The sequence below is a fragment of the Onychomys torridus genome, chromosome 4, assembly GCF_903995425.1.
Source record: "Onychomys torridus chromosome 4, mOncTor1.1, whole genome shotgun sequence".
Classification (NCBI taxonomy): domain Eukaryota; kingdom Metazoa; phylum Chordata; class Mammalia; order Rodentia; family Cricetidae; genus Onychomys; species Onychomys torridus.
In genome coordinates, this window is record NC_050446.1 from 3342942 (window position 1) to 3360397 (window position 17456).

General features: G+C 49.5%; 1 protein-coding gene across 5 annotated transcripts in view; it reads left to right on the top strand.

Annotated features, from left to right (window-relative positions):
• Ggta1 (glycoprotein alpha-galactosyltransferase 1 (inactive)) overlaps positions 1-17456 on the top strand; it is a 67727-nt gene that overhangs the window by 20462 nt on the left and 29809 nt on the right. The gene's annotated exons all lie outside the window — the stretch shown is intronic.

The window sequence follows — 17456 nt, forward strand, 5'->3', positions numbered from 1 at the left end:
TCTGTTTGTGTGTTAGCCAGTACCATGCAAAGGAAAGGTAAATAATATTTTGAAATGCCAGCTGTACTGAGAGTTTGGGAGGTACTCAGTGACTCTGAGTCCAAACACCAAGTCCCTCCAGAAGGTGGATCTGCAGAGATGGTGGGTATAGACAGCAGAGGGAGATGCCAGCATCCTGGGGCAGATGAGATATGCCCGGAAGGATATGTGCTGCTACTGAACCAGTCAGGTCTGGACAACACACAGGGACTTGCTCAGGATCACGACCTACACACAGGTTGAGAACTGCTGGCCTGGAGGAACTGGAGTTTTCTGTGCAGCCTTATGCAAGAGTCTCTGAGGCCCCTTCCAATTGTAACCTCTCTGATGTGCTTAAAAAGGGGACCACCTCCTCCTTTAGTCCTGGCCTGGTTCTGAGAAAGGAACTCAGGGCTTGCTGGGTAAACACTCTGCCATTGAGCTATGTTCCCAACCTTTGAATACGGAGGGTTAATTTATCAAAAAGAAAAAGGCTGGGATGTAGCTCGGTTAGTAGAGTACTTGCCTAACATGCACAAAGACATGGGTTTTGCTGCCGGCACAGCATAAATGGGGCATGCATGGTGGTGCAGGCCTGCTATCTAAGCACTTGGAAGGAGGAGGCAGGAGGATTGGAAAGTCAGCATTGGCTACATAGCTATCCTGGGATACTAGAGACCTGGAAACTATTGAAGACCCCACCCCCACCCCATGAGATTTCATTGTATAGCCCAGGCTAGCCTTGACCTCAGAGATCTGTCTGTCTGCCTCGTGAATGCTCGGATTAAAGGTGTGAGCCACCACTTCCATCAAAAAGAACCATATTCTTTTAAGCAAATAGATCTACCAAATCACCCTGAATGCCCACATGTTAAGGGCTAGGTCTCAAATATTACTAAGGACAAGCCTTAATAATCTTCTTCCCAGGGATCCAGAAGAGAAGCTGTGAATGGCGAGAATTAATTTCGGGAAATGAATCTGAGAACACTGGGCTCTTGGTCCGTCTACTTTATTCCTCTGGGATAAAATCCTGTCTACACAGCTTCAGTTCTGTTCTCGTGCCTAGCTCCTTTGTTGCCTGACTTCTCTTGTCATTTACCTGCTGTCCCCTCTAAGTTCTATCTTAATTCTCTCATCTTGCAGCAGCTACCATCTTCCCTGGGGTGGGGACTAAGGACTCCTTCCTCATCCACAGGGAAACGCAGCCTCTCCAGTCACAGGTGGCTTAGAGGACTATGGTCTTAACAGATTTTTGGTGACTGGCTCTTCCAAACATAGCACTTTGCTGTGGTGATGTTTGCCAGTTTCCACCGTGTAAATATTTCCACCCTGTCCATTTCCAGTTGCTGCCTGAAGAACCAGAGTGGATGGTGTTTTCCACTCTGCCTACGTTCAGTTGATAAAGCAAACCCAGAGGGTAGCTAACACGATGGTCAGGAAGGATGGTGTTGCCACTTCCTTCCTTCTTAGTGCGGCCCGCTGACTGGTTAGACTTCTGACCGTGTCAACTGAACTTCATTTTCCATGGTCTCTTAGTCTTGATTGTTGCCACACACTTATGTACACACTTATGAAAACGACCCACCAAGTTCATTAGTGTGCGCGTTGGGGCTCTTGCCTGGGTTGGGATCACTTGTCTGGGGCATCCTCTGACTGAAGGGGCTGTTGAGAGCTCCAGGTCAGACCCTCCCCTGTCCTGAGTCACTTTATCGAGAGCTTCTGTTTGAGCCTGGAGTGGGAGCTGAGTGGTGAACACACATGTAATCCCAGCACTTGGGAGGCAGGAGAAAGGACCAGCAGGAGTCCAAAGCCATCTTCACCAACGTTAAATTAGAGGCCAACCTGGGCTATGGGGGCCCTGTCTAAACACACACACACACACATACACACACACACACACACACACACACACACACACACACACATACAAACACACACACACACGCACCACACACGCACACACACGCGCACATGCACACGCACACACACACACACACGTACACGCACACACATGCACACACACGTACATGCACACACACGCGCACGCACACGCACGTACACACATGTACACGCACACATGCACGCACATGCACACGCACACACGTACAGACATGCACACACACGCACACACACACGCGCACACACCCCTCCCTTTCATTTGCTCTGTAACTCTTTTTGACACCTGTCTCCTTGTCTTTACCCCTTGTTTACAGCTTTAGGTCAGCTCCTAAGCACCCCTCTAAAGCAGTGGTTCTCAACCCATGGGTCACAACCCCTTTCCTTTAAAGGTGGGGTTGAGTGACCCTCTCACAGGGGTCACCTAAGACCATGGGAAACACAGGTATTTACATTATGATTCGTAACAGTAGCAAAAGTACAGTTACAAAGTAGCAATGAAAGTAATTTTATGGTTGGGGGTCACCACAGCATGAGGGGGTCGCAGCATTAGGAAGGTTGAGAACCATGGACCTAAAAGCCCATGTGTTATAGGCGCCATTTCCACAGTGGTGCTATTTGGAGGTGAGAACTTTAAGGAGTGGGGCCCAGACGGAAGTCTCAGGTTACAGGAAGCATGCACTCAAGGGGGCAGTGGGTTCCTGTAGACCCCTTTTCTCCATCCTCCTCTGTTTTAGATGAAAAGAAATTTAGTTAACTGTATACATGTGTGTGAGAGTGCCATGGAGGCCAGAAAAGGGATCAGATCCCCTGGAGCTGGAGTTATGGGTGGTAGTGGGTGTGGGTGCTGGGAACAGAAGTTGGCAGGAGCGGCAAATACTTTCAAGCCCTGAGCTGTCTCTCCAGACCTTTCTCTTTTTCTCATAGCCCAGGCTTGCCCAAAATCCCCCTAGATAGCCAAGGCTGGTATTAATCTCTTGTAGAGCTGACTTCATTTCTTCCATGCTGGGAACATACATATATATATACTACCAGGACCAGCTTCTTCTCCTCTTCCTCTTTTCTTCTTTTGCTTCCTGGCCATGAGGGGGAAGCAGCATTCCTTTCTGACATAAATTACTGCCTTGTCCCATGTCCCCAAAGCATCACAATGGCTGTATCCCCAGAGGTCATCAACTCTGTATTGAAACCTCAAAAAGCATGAACTAAAGCATTCCCTCTCTCTCTCTCTCTCTCTCTCTCTCTCTCTCTCTCTCTCTCTCTCTCTCTCTCTCTCTCCAAGACAGGGTTTCTCTGTGTAGCTTTGGAGCTTGTCCTGGAACTCACTCTGGAGACCAGACTGGCCCTGAACTCACAGAAATCCGCTTGCTTCTGCCTCCCTAGTGCTGGGATTAAAGGTGCATGCCACCACCACCCAGCAAGCATTCTCTTTATAAGCTGAATATCTTGATTATTAGTTAGAAAGCTAACACTTGACAAGTTGGGTGTCAGTGCCTTGAGGACAGACAGCTGGCCTGCTGGCCTCAGCACTGAATCCCATGCGTAGCCTGGTACTGCCCTGTAGCTCACAGGCACTCAAAATTATGGTTGACTGATGTAAGGACCCTTCTGGACTTCTCATCCTTCCCACCTTTGCTGTGAGGTGTATCTTTCCTTGAGCTGTAGTGTATCTGTAAAAAAGGAGGGTTGGAGAATTGATCTTTGGGTTTCCTTCAGCTGTGAAACGCCGCTGTGCCTGGTTGTGACAGGCGGAGGGCCTGCCAGGAGCAGCTCTTTGATGGTGTGCTTTCGGACCTTTATTTACTCCAGGGTTTGACAGCTGAGCAGCCATAGTAGTCAGGGGTCAGTGGGGCAAGAGGTGTGATGATGGCACTGCAAACTGTATGTTGTGTGTTCAGAATAGGCCAGAGTGGAGACGCAACCTGGGTGAGCACCTCAGATTCACTCCGTGTTTGATTTTAAGTTGGGTTTTGGTCATTTCATGTTCCTAGCCTCTCATTGTTGCAAAGGTTTTTCTGCTCATTCATTCGGTAACGTGCCAATACGTGGAGCCGAAGACCACAGCTTAAGAAGCTGTGTGCTTAAACCACTGTGGGACATGCTCCACATCTGGCCTACCAGGAAATGGTTGCAGGGTTATCTAGAGTTCATCAAAGCTTGTGCTTGCAAAAGGTCTGGTACAGGCTGCTTCAAACATCCCTGGCTGAGGCTGTACTTCCAGGAACCAGTCAACTGTAGTCTTTACTGTGGAGTCATCTCCAGGATCCCATGGAGTTTTGAAGGTGATGGCTGCTGGATACAGGTAGTCTAGCTGGTTAATGTTCACAGCAACCAGGGCAGCAAGAGTCTGACAGTGGTGATTAGAGAATCAAGGACTTTGTTTCTGTTCAGGAGCAGGAGATCGGAAGAAATGCCTGCAGTGTAGCAGAAGGCACTTAGAAGCACTGTGGATTTTGGTGGGTTCTTTGAACAGTGTGTAACACCTGTCCAGTGCCCCAGGGGAAAATGGGTATCCTTACACTCTCGCACACAACGTGATAGAGGTAGAGGTCCACAATCGAGTGACTTCAAGGAGCAGGGATATGCTGGTCCTCAGGAATGTCCATTTTTATCTGTGGTTACCAGAGGCTTCCCTCGGGTGCCCATGGGTAGTCCTGGCCTAGCTTTTTGAGCTACATGCAGAGGGAGCAACCCCTGAACAGTGCTGAGCACACCTTTCTCAGAGCCAGCTGAAAGTGTGTGGATGTTCCTTTGTTTCTAGGTGTGATATGGTAGGGTCACGGGAAGGGTGAACAGCCTAGGTGCCTGCTAGGACCCAGTGGGGTGTCACCAAGAGTGGGGACATACTCCTACTCTTCATTTGCATACCCCACCTTACATCTTGGCACAGTTCTGCCCCACCTTCCACTCCCACCCCCCGCCGGGACTCAGGGGACTGGTGTTTTGGTCATATACAGTAAAATGACTCAAAAGTTTCAGGGTTCTGTGGGCCACATTGTGAGAGCCACTGTCCTGGGAGACACAGCTGCCTTTCACTTTCATTTTCTCACCCACGGGTATAACAGATGCTGCCTGACTTATGATGGGGCTGTGCTGGGATAAAGTCATAGTGACTCGAAATATCACAAATCAAAATTTCAGTGAGAGCACCTAGCTGGAGGGAATGTCCTTGCTTAGTGTAAGGTGTGTAGTATGTGTAGGTCTTGGGTTTTTGCTTTGGGATTGGGGCCCACCACTGCCCAGCGTTATGGCAGGACTGTCTTACTGCATGTTATTAACTTGAAAATGATCAAAATCCAAAATGCAAAGTGTGGTCTCAACAGCACATGGATGGCATTCCAGCATCAGAAAGTTGAAAATTTTAAGTCAACCATTGTTAAGTCCAGAAGCTTCTGGAATGGAGGCTCCTCAGTCTGAGGGGAGAAGCAGAGGTCCAGCCCAGTTGCAGATACTCCTTTTGAAAAGCAGAGAGGCAGGGTTGCTGCTCTTCACCTCCCATGCCCTGGAGGTGAGGCATAGCTCCCTCCAGACAGAGGCACTCTCCACCCTAAAGGAACTTGGGTTCCACATGGTTGGGGCAGAGGTAGTTCAGAAACTCCCTTTCCAGCTACATGCTGCTGGCTTGCTGCTCAGGTCACATTTCCTGTTTGCCTTTGGGACCCAAGTGGAAACTTGGGTGAAGGGCAAGGGGGTGGGTGGAGCCTTCTTACCCAAACTGTACCAGTTGGAGGTGGAAAGAGCATAAAATGAGCTAAACTTTCCTTGTGTAGATAGGGAAACAGAGAAACTGAGGAGAAGCATGTGAGAATCTGTCCCTGCTCACATAGTCTGGCAGAAGTCATGAATTAGGAGTATGATGTGAGAGTCTAAAACCATCAGAGTAGTCCACTTCTCTGCATCCCATAGCTAAGGAGGTGAAGCTGGCAGTGTCCAGTCTGGGCGGGAGAAGATTTTCACATTGAGCCAAGAGAACAAATTATTTTCAAATCAACACACAGCAAACACGCTGAAAGCCTCCTTTGCTGGCTGCTGACAGAGGAGCAGTTTATATCTACCACTGGGGGTGGAAATTAATCAAGCAATCAATTACCCATGTCCAAACAGTGGCCTGGCCAGGGCCAGCTCGGTCCTCTCCTGGCTTTCCTCGCTCTGATTTAAGGTAATCACATAGCTAAAGGGGTGCTGCCAGAAGGGTTGGGGTGCTAAAAAATAACATTCTTTCCTCATGCCAAAGTAGGGTTAAAAAACCCTTAAGCAAGTGAGAGAGATAGCTCAGATATAGAGCTCATGCAAGGTGGTGTCCTGCACTAGCGACACACACACACACACTGCACGCATGCACGCACGCATGACGCACACATGTGTTAGGAGTCCCTAAGGCTGGCTGTCTCTTAATTGTGGCCTTGAACAAGTACTTGAGCCTCTGTGAATTGGCTGATGAACAGAGGCCTCTGTGAAGGTTGCTGGCAAGTCAACACATGAGCAGGACCTGGGACTGGACTGTAGGCCCCGCTCCTTGAGCCAAGTCTCGAGGAGTGTATATGTGGGTCTCCTCTCTGTCCTCTTGTTTTACTTCCTGTCACCTGACTCTGACTACAGCTTCCCTTTCCCCTGGTCACCCGTGAAAACTGTCTCAAAGGAGTACCACCGGGTGCAGTCCTCACTGCAGTCCTGCGGATTGGCACCCCTCTTCCATTGGAGCTCGAGGACATTGCCACACGATGGAGTGGGGAGATAGGTGTGGCTCCCGGCAGCACCCCAAACCCTTCCTCATTCTCCTGTCTGTCCTTGAGCAGGCCATGGAGGAGGCAGGCAAGGTGGAGCCCTGGGGTTGGGAACCAAGGCCACCCTGATGAGCAGACATGCTGGCTGTCCTTCAGATCAATACGCTAAACATGTGCTCAGAGTTTATGTGGCATGAAGCCAGCTGGAGGGGTGGGGTCTGCTCTGGTTCCCGGGGTCCCACCCCACACAGGGATCTTTGCAGAAGAAGGGCCGGAAAGTGACTGACAGAGACACTTTCCAAGCTGCGGTGAGTTTTGTCCTGAAGAGGAAGAGGAAAAGGAACCCCCGGCACCCAGTCCCTGTCCTTCATTCAGCCTTTTCTCTTGGGTTTGTGGGTGGCTCCTCAGAAGATTTAGTTTGGTTCCATTTGTATTTGAAATTTATTTAAAATGTAGATGAGAACCGGATTCTTATAAACTAAGACCACATTGCCTGCCACTCATTTCTGTTGTTAGAACAGCCTGGACTGTGTTTCAAGTGGCGTCCTTGAACTTGGCTCCTTTTGCAAATGAACAACAGAAAATATGGCTTAAATTCATGCAAAGTCAACATTGCGCTGTTATTTTAAATTTATTTTTATTTTTACTTTTTGAGTGTCGGAGAACCTCCTAACTTAATTAATACATTTTTTTCTGGTCACAGAAGTCATACATTCTCACTGTAGGACGTGTGAGTGCGGGGGGTCAGGCAGAAGTGTGCTGTCTTCCCACAGGCTGAGACTTACCTCTTCCACTGTGCTCTCATAGCTTACCCTTCACCCCCTTGCCTTCAGTCTCTTTAGTTTCTAGGCCTTGCCATCTGGCCACAGTGTTAGCATTTTAGGGGAAGACGTGAGGGGTTTGTCGAGTCTCTGCATCTCCCACAAGGCCAGGCACACAGTAGGTGTTTTATAATTGTTTATTGATTGGAACAGGATCTGATACATTTCCAGTATTTGGAGGATAGGATTGGCCAGATAGGCAGGTGTGGAGGTCATATGGTCCCTCGGGTACCTGAGGGTCATGGGACTCAGCTGTCAGCACTGGTCAGCACTCAGCTGTCTAACAAGTCCAGCAGCTGTCTGGTGAGATTGGGGAACACTGTCCTGGGATTATCTCACAGCAGCTGGCCCCAGCCAGGGGTTTCCTAGTAGCCATAGGGTGCTGTTGGCCCGAGATTCAGTATTTCCGTTTGGGCACCTGCAGTTTATGTAAGTTTAGTATAAAGGACATGGGACAGTTAACATGTGAATGCCACCAAGGCGAGCCAGCACACGGATGCTAAGACAAAGGTCGCCTTCCTGTCTTCAAGGATGCCCACTCCACGATGGGCCCTGCTAGTGTTGTGTAGTGCAGTGGCTGCTGGAAGCACTGCACTACCCCATCTTTGACTCAGCACCTGGGGCTTTGCCAGTGAACTCACTGAATGCTGAAGGTTTTTGTTTTTAATTGGGGAAACATGGAATGTGTTAATTATGATGAATGTTACAAATGGAATACATTACTTAAGTTCAAGGTCAGCCTGATGTGTGGATGGGTTGAGTAGGAAGGAGTCTCTGCTCTTTATAAAATTGCCTTTGATCCCAGTACTTAGGCAGAGGTAGACTGTGAGTTTGAGGTCAGCGTGGTCTATATAATGGGTTCCAGGCCAGCCAGGAAAAAGAAAAGAAGTTTTAAAAAGTTGAATTTATTTGCTGGCGTGTATACGAATCTTTTTACTTGTAAAATCTAATTATAATTGTCATATGACCCCATGAGAGGGAAAACACTTTTTGTGTGTGTGTGTCCACATGTTCACAAACGCAGGCACCATGGGATGCATGCACGTGGAGATCGGAAGACAGCTGGCAGGAGTTGGTTCTCTCCTTCCACTGTGTGGGTCCAGGTGTAAAGCTCAGGTGCCTTTACCCACTGAGCCGGCTCACTGACCCCACCCTCCCCTCTTGTGTAGAGATGACCAAAGAATCATTTACCTTGGAGCAGCCAGAGACTCTGGATTCTGTGGGGTTGAAAGAGGACAGAATCCTCTGTGGCCTTAGGCTCCTTTGGCCTCTTCTGAGATTGCTTTTACATATAAAGATAAAGCAGGCAGGCCAAGAGAGGAGCTGAGGTATACTGAACAGCAAAGGAAAGAATTGATTCTGATTCTTGAGGTTGTCTCTCAGCTTGGTAGAACTGAGCTGGGTCCCCATCTGTAAAATGGGGTGATCTCAATGCTTCACAGAAAATTGGAGTGGAAGGAAGGAAGAGTCATGTGCCCAGAACCCTGCCTGGCAACGTACGCGTCTTCAGTGAGAAACATATGCAGTTGTGGTTGTCATCAACACTAATGGAAGTAGACGGGCTACAGTCCTCGGTGAAAGGTGATACAACCTGTACCGGGGAGGAGACACATCGGCATGGTGTCACTGAGGGAAGACACAGCAGACGCTGAAGAGAAGCCTGGACCAAGGCAGAGGAAGTCTCCAGAGAGGGAAGTTACCTCTTGGCTGGAAGAAAACTGTGTAGGGGTGAATCCTCCCTGTGACCAGGCTCGGATTGGTTCTGGCGTTGACCCTGAGTGTGGGCAAGTGAACTCTGGACTTGTCCTCTCCGTAAGATGAGGCTGACCGAAGGGCTTCTCAGGGGTACTAGGTGCCCCCACCACTGCCCCCATCAGCAGGTTAAATCAGCAGGTCATCCCGGGCCAGCTGGGGGCTGCGCTCACTCCCAGGTGAAGAATCTCTCTGTGGTACAGAGTCCAGTAAGGTCTGTGTGAGCAGTCAGGTGTTCGAGCCCACTCCCATCTTATTGGTCAGATTAGCCACATGGCCTTACCAACCAACTCCAAAGGGCCAGGGATTAAAATCTCACCATGGACGAAGAGAGCTGGAAATCCCTAGCCAAACAACATTAAAAAAAAATGATCTCAGGTTGTGTGTTCCCTTCTTGCCAAATTTGCTGAAACAGCTGAGGAAGCTAATACCGCCTTGGGTCCCCCACAGCAGCCTGTGGGCTTTGTACTTTGAAGACACCACTTAGCAGAGAAAGAAAGGGTGTTCAAGGCTGTCTGCTGGTGTCTCTGAAGAACAGAAGCCTGAAGCTGGCAGGAGAAAGAGGTGACCACAAAGGGGACAATGGTACCTGCTTGAGGCTCCTTGAGGGGCCTGTGAGGAAGGCAGAAGCAAGGAGATGGAGCTGGGTTTCTAGATGATTCTGTAGACCCAGCTGTGCTGTGGTTGGTGAATGGAGCACCTCTTCAGGTTCTTGTATGTCTAAGCAGTGTTCTGCTTGCATGGGCTGACTGTTCTCCCAGTACAGTGCCTCACCTGCCTTGTCCACGTTTCCCTGGAGGTGAAGCGCAATTTTGAAGCGGCCTGTACCTTCATCAGGGAGCCCAGAACCATTCTTTCATAGGGCACAGGGGAAGCAGAGCAATGTAATGTGTTCCAGAACCGTTCTTGAAAAGGCATGGGGAAGCAAAGCAATGTAACGTGTTCCAGAACTGTTCTGGAATAGGGAGGGCGCTGGGTGGAGCAGAACGATGTGGCTGTTTCCTGGGCGTTTTAGACACAGTTGAGCATGTTTAGGAAGACGTCTGAGGATACTCCCCAGGCCTTTCCTTGATTTCTGTGGTTTCCTTCACTGTCTCTTGGGAGGTTTGTTGGATGCCTGGATGGAAGCCAGCTTCTTTACCTCATGCTGCACTGGATACGTCACTTCCCTTCTCTGATGCCCAGTTTCCTCACCTGGAAAACAGTGTATGTAGCTCAGAAAACTGGAGCAAGCTTGAGAGGGAAGGAACCCACAGCAGAGGCTTTCAGAGGTGGCCTCAGAATCCTCTCGAAATCCATGGGGCTCAAAGTAAACTGGTGACCGAAGGTGCCAGCAATGAAGCCTTGCTTGTTGCTGTCTCAGGACGCCCACCTTAGTAGAGAGATGGCTGGCTTCGAGGCCCATCTTCCACTGGGCACCGAGATACCTGGGACAGAAGCTACCACTGTAGACCCACATAATGCCTGGCACTCTCTAGGCACCTAACAAATGCATAAACATATGAACAGCTCGCTTCCTCGGGTTTGGACCAGTGGCTTACAGATTTTTTTTTTAAAGATTTATTTACTTATTATGTATACAGTATTCTGCCTGCATGTACCCCTGCAGGCCAGAAGAGGGCACCAGATCTCATCACAAGTGGTTGTGAGCCACCATGTCGGTGCTGGGAATTGAACTCAGGACCTCTGGAGAGCAGTCAGTGCTCTTAACCACTGAGCCATCTCTCCAGCCAGGCTTACAGATTTTTTTTTTTAATTACCATTTGCTGGACAAGTGCTCTACCACTGTGCTCTATGGCTAGCCTTCTCGCAGATTGAATATATTTGGGTATGGGTGTGGCCTGTATGTGTAGTTCAGGGGAAAACCTGTGGGAGAAGGCTTTCCCCTTCCACCATTTACTAACCCATTTCACTGCCCATTTGCACACTTCTTATGGGATATGAGGAGGTAAGAAAGTCACAGGAGATGAGCCACCCTGCTGAGGGTGCCATGGCCCTGCCTCCAAGGCTGTGGTCAAGGCCTGGGTAGGAAAGGTGATTCAGAAGTGTTCTGGGAATTGCTCTGTCCATGCCAAGGCAGGACTGTTTTCAGGCCACAAGTACATGGTGGACTCTGGCTACACAGAGCAAATGGTGCCAGAGCCTGTGAGGAGAGTTCTGGAATAATCATCACCGGGAACTGAGAAACTGTTGCTTACTGGGGATTTGTTAACACGGCACTCTGCCACACATTTCATGGGTATCATCTCTTGGTGATACCCAAGAGAGAGGCTTTGCTGCTCTCATTGTACAAGCAGGAGAAAGCAAGTCTTTAGAAGCCCAACTTGCTCAAGGTCATTCAGTGAATCCCCAAGACTCTCCTGTAGATGCGGGCTCTGTCTTCGGGCTGTGGAGAGCTGGAGACAGTTTGTTCCCTAGGCATTAGGGACTGTAACACAACTATTTCCTAAGTATGTTCTAGGTTCCATGAACTTTACAGACAGATGTGTTGATCTTGATAATTCAATGCCTAAATAATTTTTAAAAATTGGGTGTGGGGTCTTACTGCAATTGCCCAAGTGGCCTTGAATCCCTGGGATCAACACATCGTTTTCCTTAGCTGTTGTGTTTAGAGATATGAGCCACAGAGCCTTGCTGAGGCAGCGGTCCTGTCCTCCTCCTCCTCCCCCCTCCTCACTCCCCTCCCCCTCCTGCCCCTCCTCCCTCCCCCATTGGCCCGTTGTGCTTCTTCTGTAGTGTAGGGATCCACCTCAGGACCTCACTCATGCCAGGCTTGTAAACGTCTCACCACACTCTGTCACCCGTAGGGATAATCTGAGGCTCAGGGAGGTTGATGTCCAGGGTCACAGGGGAAGAAACGAGAGCCTCTCTGGTGCTTGAACAAGAGCTGTCTCATTCCAAGGACAGACAGAAAAAACATTTTCCCGTGACCTGAATTGGTTGGTTTGGGAGGTTTTGTCTGTCTTTTTTTTTTTTTTTTAACTTCCTGATAGAACCTCTTATATTACATACAAATTCCTGAAAGTGTTTTTATGCTTGAATCAATTTATTATAAGAGATTGAGCAAAATCTAATAGGAAGGAAAAAAATCCAATGCAGTCCAATCTCAGGATTTTCCAGTAAATCCTTAGATTTAAATACCCCTGGGCTGTGCACAGCTTCCTTTGAGTTTATTTGTCTCCCCTCTTCAGGCATCAAATCAGGCAAGTTACAGAGTCACAAGATAGGCAAGAACAGCCTGTGCAGTTAGCTGGAGCCTTTCTGGGCATGCAATCATCCTGATTTTCAGGGTTACCCTGCATCTATAAAACAAAGGTAGCCTGCCCACACTGGAGGGTTGCTGCAGAGAGGCAGGGCACCACAGGCAAAGCACAGGAGATGAGTCCTGAGCCCATCAGTGGGTACTGTGGGGGCCCTCCATCCCCCACTGGCCATACTCTACTTGGGCAGTGGTTGGTGGGAACTTAGGTCTACAAATACCTTTAGCATCCCTGTGCACCCAGAATACTTTTGCCAGCAGCCAGCCACACTGAAAGCAGGCAGGGAGTGAGAAGGACTCTGGGTCTGTCTCACTCAGATACCACCCAGTGTCTGGGAAAGGACCTCATGTCTGTGGATGGACTTGGTTCTGGTGGATAAGTGTCTTACTTAGTCAGGGTGATGAAGCACCATGTCCAAAAGCAAGTTGGGAAGGAAAGGGTTTATTTGGCTTACAACTTCCGAAACACCTCCATCACTGAATGAAGTCAGGACAGGAACTTAAACAGGGCAGGAACCTGGAGACAGGAGCTGTTGCAGAGGCCATGAAGGGGTGCTGCTTTCTGGCTTGTTCAGCCTGCTTTCTTATAGAACCCAGAACCACCAGATCAAATATTGCCCCACCCACAATGGGCTGGGCCCTCCCCATCAACCATTAAATAAGAAAATGCCTTACAGCTGGATCTTATGGAGACATTTTCTCAGTTTTTCTCCAGTGAGGCCCCTCCTTTCAGATAACTCTAGCTTGTGTCAGGTTGACAGGAAACTGGCCAGCACTGCAGGTGTCCCTGAAGTATGTCTGGAAGGAGCTGTCTGTTTGAAAGGAGCTGTTATATTCAGTGAGAAGGGAGGCATTCATATGGATATAAGGAGTTGTTAGCTCTGGGGTCTTACCAATGTTACCCAACCTTGAGCTGCAGTTTCTCTGCCTGGGGAACTAGGAAGGTTGCCCACTGGCTGCAGTGAAGATGAAGGGAGACCATCATTCAGGTTATCTTGGGGCCAGAGAGATGCTCAGAGATTAAAAGCACTTGCTGCTCTCCCAGAGGACTAGGTTTGCTTCCCAGCCCCAATACAGCAGCTCACAACCATCTGTTAACTTCAGTTCCAGGGCATTTGATGACCTCTTCTGGACTCTGCAGGTACTGCACCCATGGATATAAAATGCAAACACTCATGCATAAAGTATTTGAGACAAGGTCTCACCCTGTCACCCTCGCTGGCCTGGAACTTGCTGTGTAGACCAGGGTGGCCTTGAACTTACAGAGAGTGGCTTCCCTCTGAGAAACAGTTCAGGGTCAAAACAGGTATGCAGCTGACTGGCAAGTTCCCTATACCTAGAAGGCTTAAAGCAAGGTTGGGAGAGAAGGTTAGCAGAAGCCTAAGAGGACTGACAAGTTAAAAGCCTGGGAGACTTAAAGCTGGGAAGGTGAATGTGGCTTATTCCCTTCAGGTCATCCAGAAGGCCATGCTGCTGGCCAGCTGGGGGCCCAGCACTCAGACAGCAAGATCAAGATATAGGAATTGGCCCTGGGAGACATGGTGTCTGCTGAAAGGGAGACTAAGAAATGGGCAGAGAGGCCAGTCTGCCAAGCTCCCGCCCTCCTGGTGCCTCCAACTCTCAGAAGTTGTGTAGTTGGAAGTTTTCCTATGTCCGGCCGGGTCCCGTGACTGCTCAGACCGAATCAACACACAGAGGCTTATATTTACTTGCAAACCGTATGACCTAATGGCTCAGGCTTCTTGCTAGCTAGCTCTTACAACTTAACCCATTCTATTAATCTAAAAGTTGCTATGTGGCCATGGCATTACCAGTCTGATGGCATCTTACTGCTCCTTAGGTAGTGGATGGCATCTCTTATCGACTCTGCCCTTCGCTCCACATATCTGCTTGGATTTTCCTGCCTGTCTCTAAGCCCAGGCCGGTCTGATCCCTCTTAAGCCACTCAGACCACATACAAAGTGCCATCAAGAAGGGCATCAGGGCTGGGTGGTGGTGGCGTACTCCTTTAATCCCAGCACTTGGGAGGCAAAGCCAGGTGGATCTCTGTGAGTTCGAGGCCAGCCTGGTCTACCAAGTGAGTTCCAGGAAAGGCGCAAAGCTATACAGAGAAATTCTGTCTCGGGGGGGGGGGGGGGGGGAATTGGGATGTTGACTGCTCCCATGTCCCTGTGGCATGGGGACACCAAGCCTAGATGGCCCTTCAGCTGACCTAGACTGAGGGCCCTGGGCTCCCTTGACCTGACCACCACCATCTCACATTGGGAGCCTCAGGTAGACATCACATAACAGGGATATCCATCTCTCTCCCTCTGGACACTGGGGCCACCTATTTAGTCCTGATGGAGTTTTAGGGACCCACATCTTCTTGTTCCCCTATTGTCAGGGTAGGGTCACAGCTTTACCAGCTTCGTCAAATCCCACTAAACGTATCACCCAGGATCAATACCCACTCTCTCTCCATAGCCTCAGGGAATTAAGCCTCTTATCTCCTAACTTTTGAGAAAGAATCTTCTATGCCCTTTGGGCATGCTCCCCACAGCAACTTTCAGGGCCTCACCTCGTGTGCAATGCTACTTACTAAAACACCTGCACTTCCCAGCTATTTCCTCTTCTACCTGCTCAAACACTTGTCTCTCCCCTTCTACTGGGTGAGAGTCACTACAGACCCCCTGCTTTGTTTACTTCTACTAAGACAGCCACACAGGTGTGACAAGACACCTTTCCCTCCAGAGCTCTAACACTTTCCTGCTGTTTACCATCGGTTCCTCTCAGTTCATCCAGCATCTCCAACGGGTGGATCAGACCATTCTTACCCTCCAGGGCCAAATAGACTCACTGGCCACTATGCTCCTACAGAATTGGCGAGGATTAGATTCACCAACAGCAGAGAGAGGTGGTCTTGGTCTCCTCCTCAGGGAGGAATGCTGCTTCTATATCAACCAGACAGGTGTAGTAAAAGGCAAGATCCGACAACTCCAGTTGGATCTCCAAAAATGTAAGAAACAGCTCAATGCCTCTGGCCAGTGGCTCATGGACAGTCCAGTATGGACTTAGACACTACCCTTCTTAACCTTCTCTCTCCTGCTTTTCTTAACCCTACTAGTTGCACCCTGCCTTGTAAACTTCTTGTCTAGATTTCAGCAACAGATTCAAAAGATCTCTAACCAGACTTGTAATCAGTTGCTATTCTAGGATGACCAGCCCCTTGCTCCAGAACCAGAGGCCAGTGACTCCGGATTATACAGTGAAGATCCAGTTCACTGATTAGGAAGTAGTCTAATGATAACATCGACTCCCTTTCCTGTGACCTAGTTGTTTATCAATAATAAACAAAAAGAGGGGAATGTAAGCCTCTGGAGCCACATGAGTGGCTAGGCCCTTCCCCAAGGACCTCTAACTGCCAGGTTCCACCCACAGAATACTCTAACTGTTGGACCCTTTCTCCACCCTACAGAGTAAAATGGCCCAATTTCTGAACATGAAATCCCACCAATCTCCACCCTGGAAAGTTCCACCCCTTTCCCAAGAAACTCTACATAAGCTCTGTATCCTATTCAGTGTGCTGCTGCTTCTCTCCTGAACAGAGGCAGCCACCTTCCTGGTTTTATTCCCTCCCACTAAATCTCTTGTGTGAGGTTTGTTGTGTGGTGTGATTATGGTAGTCCTGGACTCCTGGCTGCCAGGACACCTTTCCATCTGAGCTGCGATGCTTATAGGCCTCAAACACACCATGTTGTGAAGATTGGCCTTGGAACCCTGCCCCTCCTGCCCTACCCTCCCAAGTGCTGGGATCATGGACATGCACCTCCATGGCCGACCCTGGGTGTATCCTTATGGGTCAGTTCCTTTGACTGCATACCGAGTGGTGATGGGATGTGGCTGCAGCTTGCTGGTTCTCATTGTTACAGATAGGATGCCATTGTGGCACTTGGTGGCAACTTACCTTTCTGATGGGCCTTGGGTCCAGTGTGGAGTATGTTGTGTTCTGATGCTCCTCGCTTGGGAGTATATTTGAGAGCAGAATGACTGTCACAGGCCTGTGTTCCTGTGGGTCTGATGGATGTCATCAGAAGGACTTAAGCCAGCTGTTAGGAAGAACTTCCAGTTCCTGAAGGTGGTGGTCAACTGGCTCCCACCCTCAGAGGAGGAAGCTGTGACACTTCCTTTTGAGAACAAGAGGAGGAGGCTGAGTGACCTGGAGCCAGGCCTTGACTCCTTCCTGTCTGGCATTGGTCCCTTCCCATCGTCTGGGGTCCCCAGGCTTCCCAGCAGTGTCCCCGCCACTTGGGGAGGGAATGAAGGAGGGGCCTTGAGTATCAACTCTCTGCTTGAGTCAATGTGTGCCATCTGCAGCGCTTTGGGAAAGCTCAGCTGATGGGGGCTTGCCCAGATGCACACAGCCTTGCATTCCATCCCTCGAATCACGGAACTGGATGTGGGGGTGCACACCTATCATCCTAGTACTCTTGACAGACAGGCAAGAAGGCCAGCAGTCCCATCCTTGGCTACATAGTGCGTTCATGGGCTACTTGAGACCCTGTCTTGAAAAGAAGGGGAAAATAAAGAAAGAAAAAAGCCCTAGCCAGAAATCCCCTCCTTAAATTGCCTCCAGTGGGGTGAGAAGCCTTGTCCCTTCAGGAGCAGGTGTGGGCCTCTGTGGCCTTTCCAAGTTTATATAGTATGGGCTCCTATATGGGGATTCATATCATTTTCTAGAGCATGGTTCCACAAAACAGTTTGGCTTCCAGAGTCAGGCTGTGGACCAAGAGCTTTCTCAGAATTTCTCAGAATCACATTTAGACATCTCATCAAATGTCTGCTCACGGGCCTCTGCTCTGGGCTGTCTCATACGCTCTCCTTGGGAGGTGGAACTTGAGGTTGTTTGCACTCCACACGGCTCCCGGTTTTCCCCAGGAGTGGGTGAGGTGGAGGGTGGTGACCTCCTCTCCTGTGACTCCTGGCTTGGTTTGGTCCCTGTAGTTT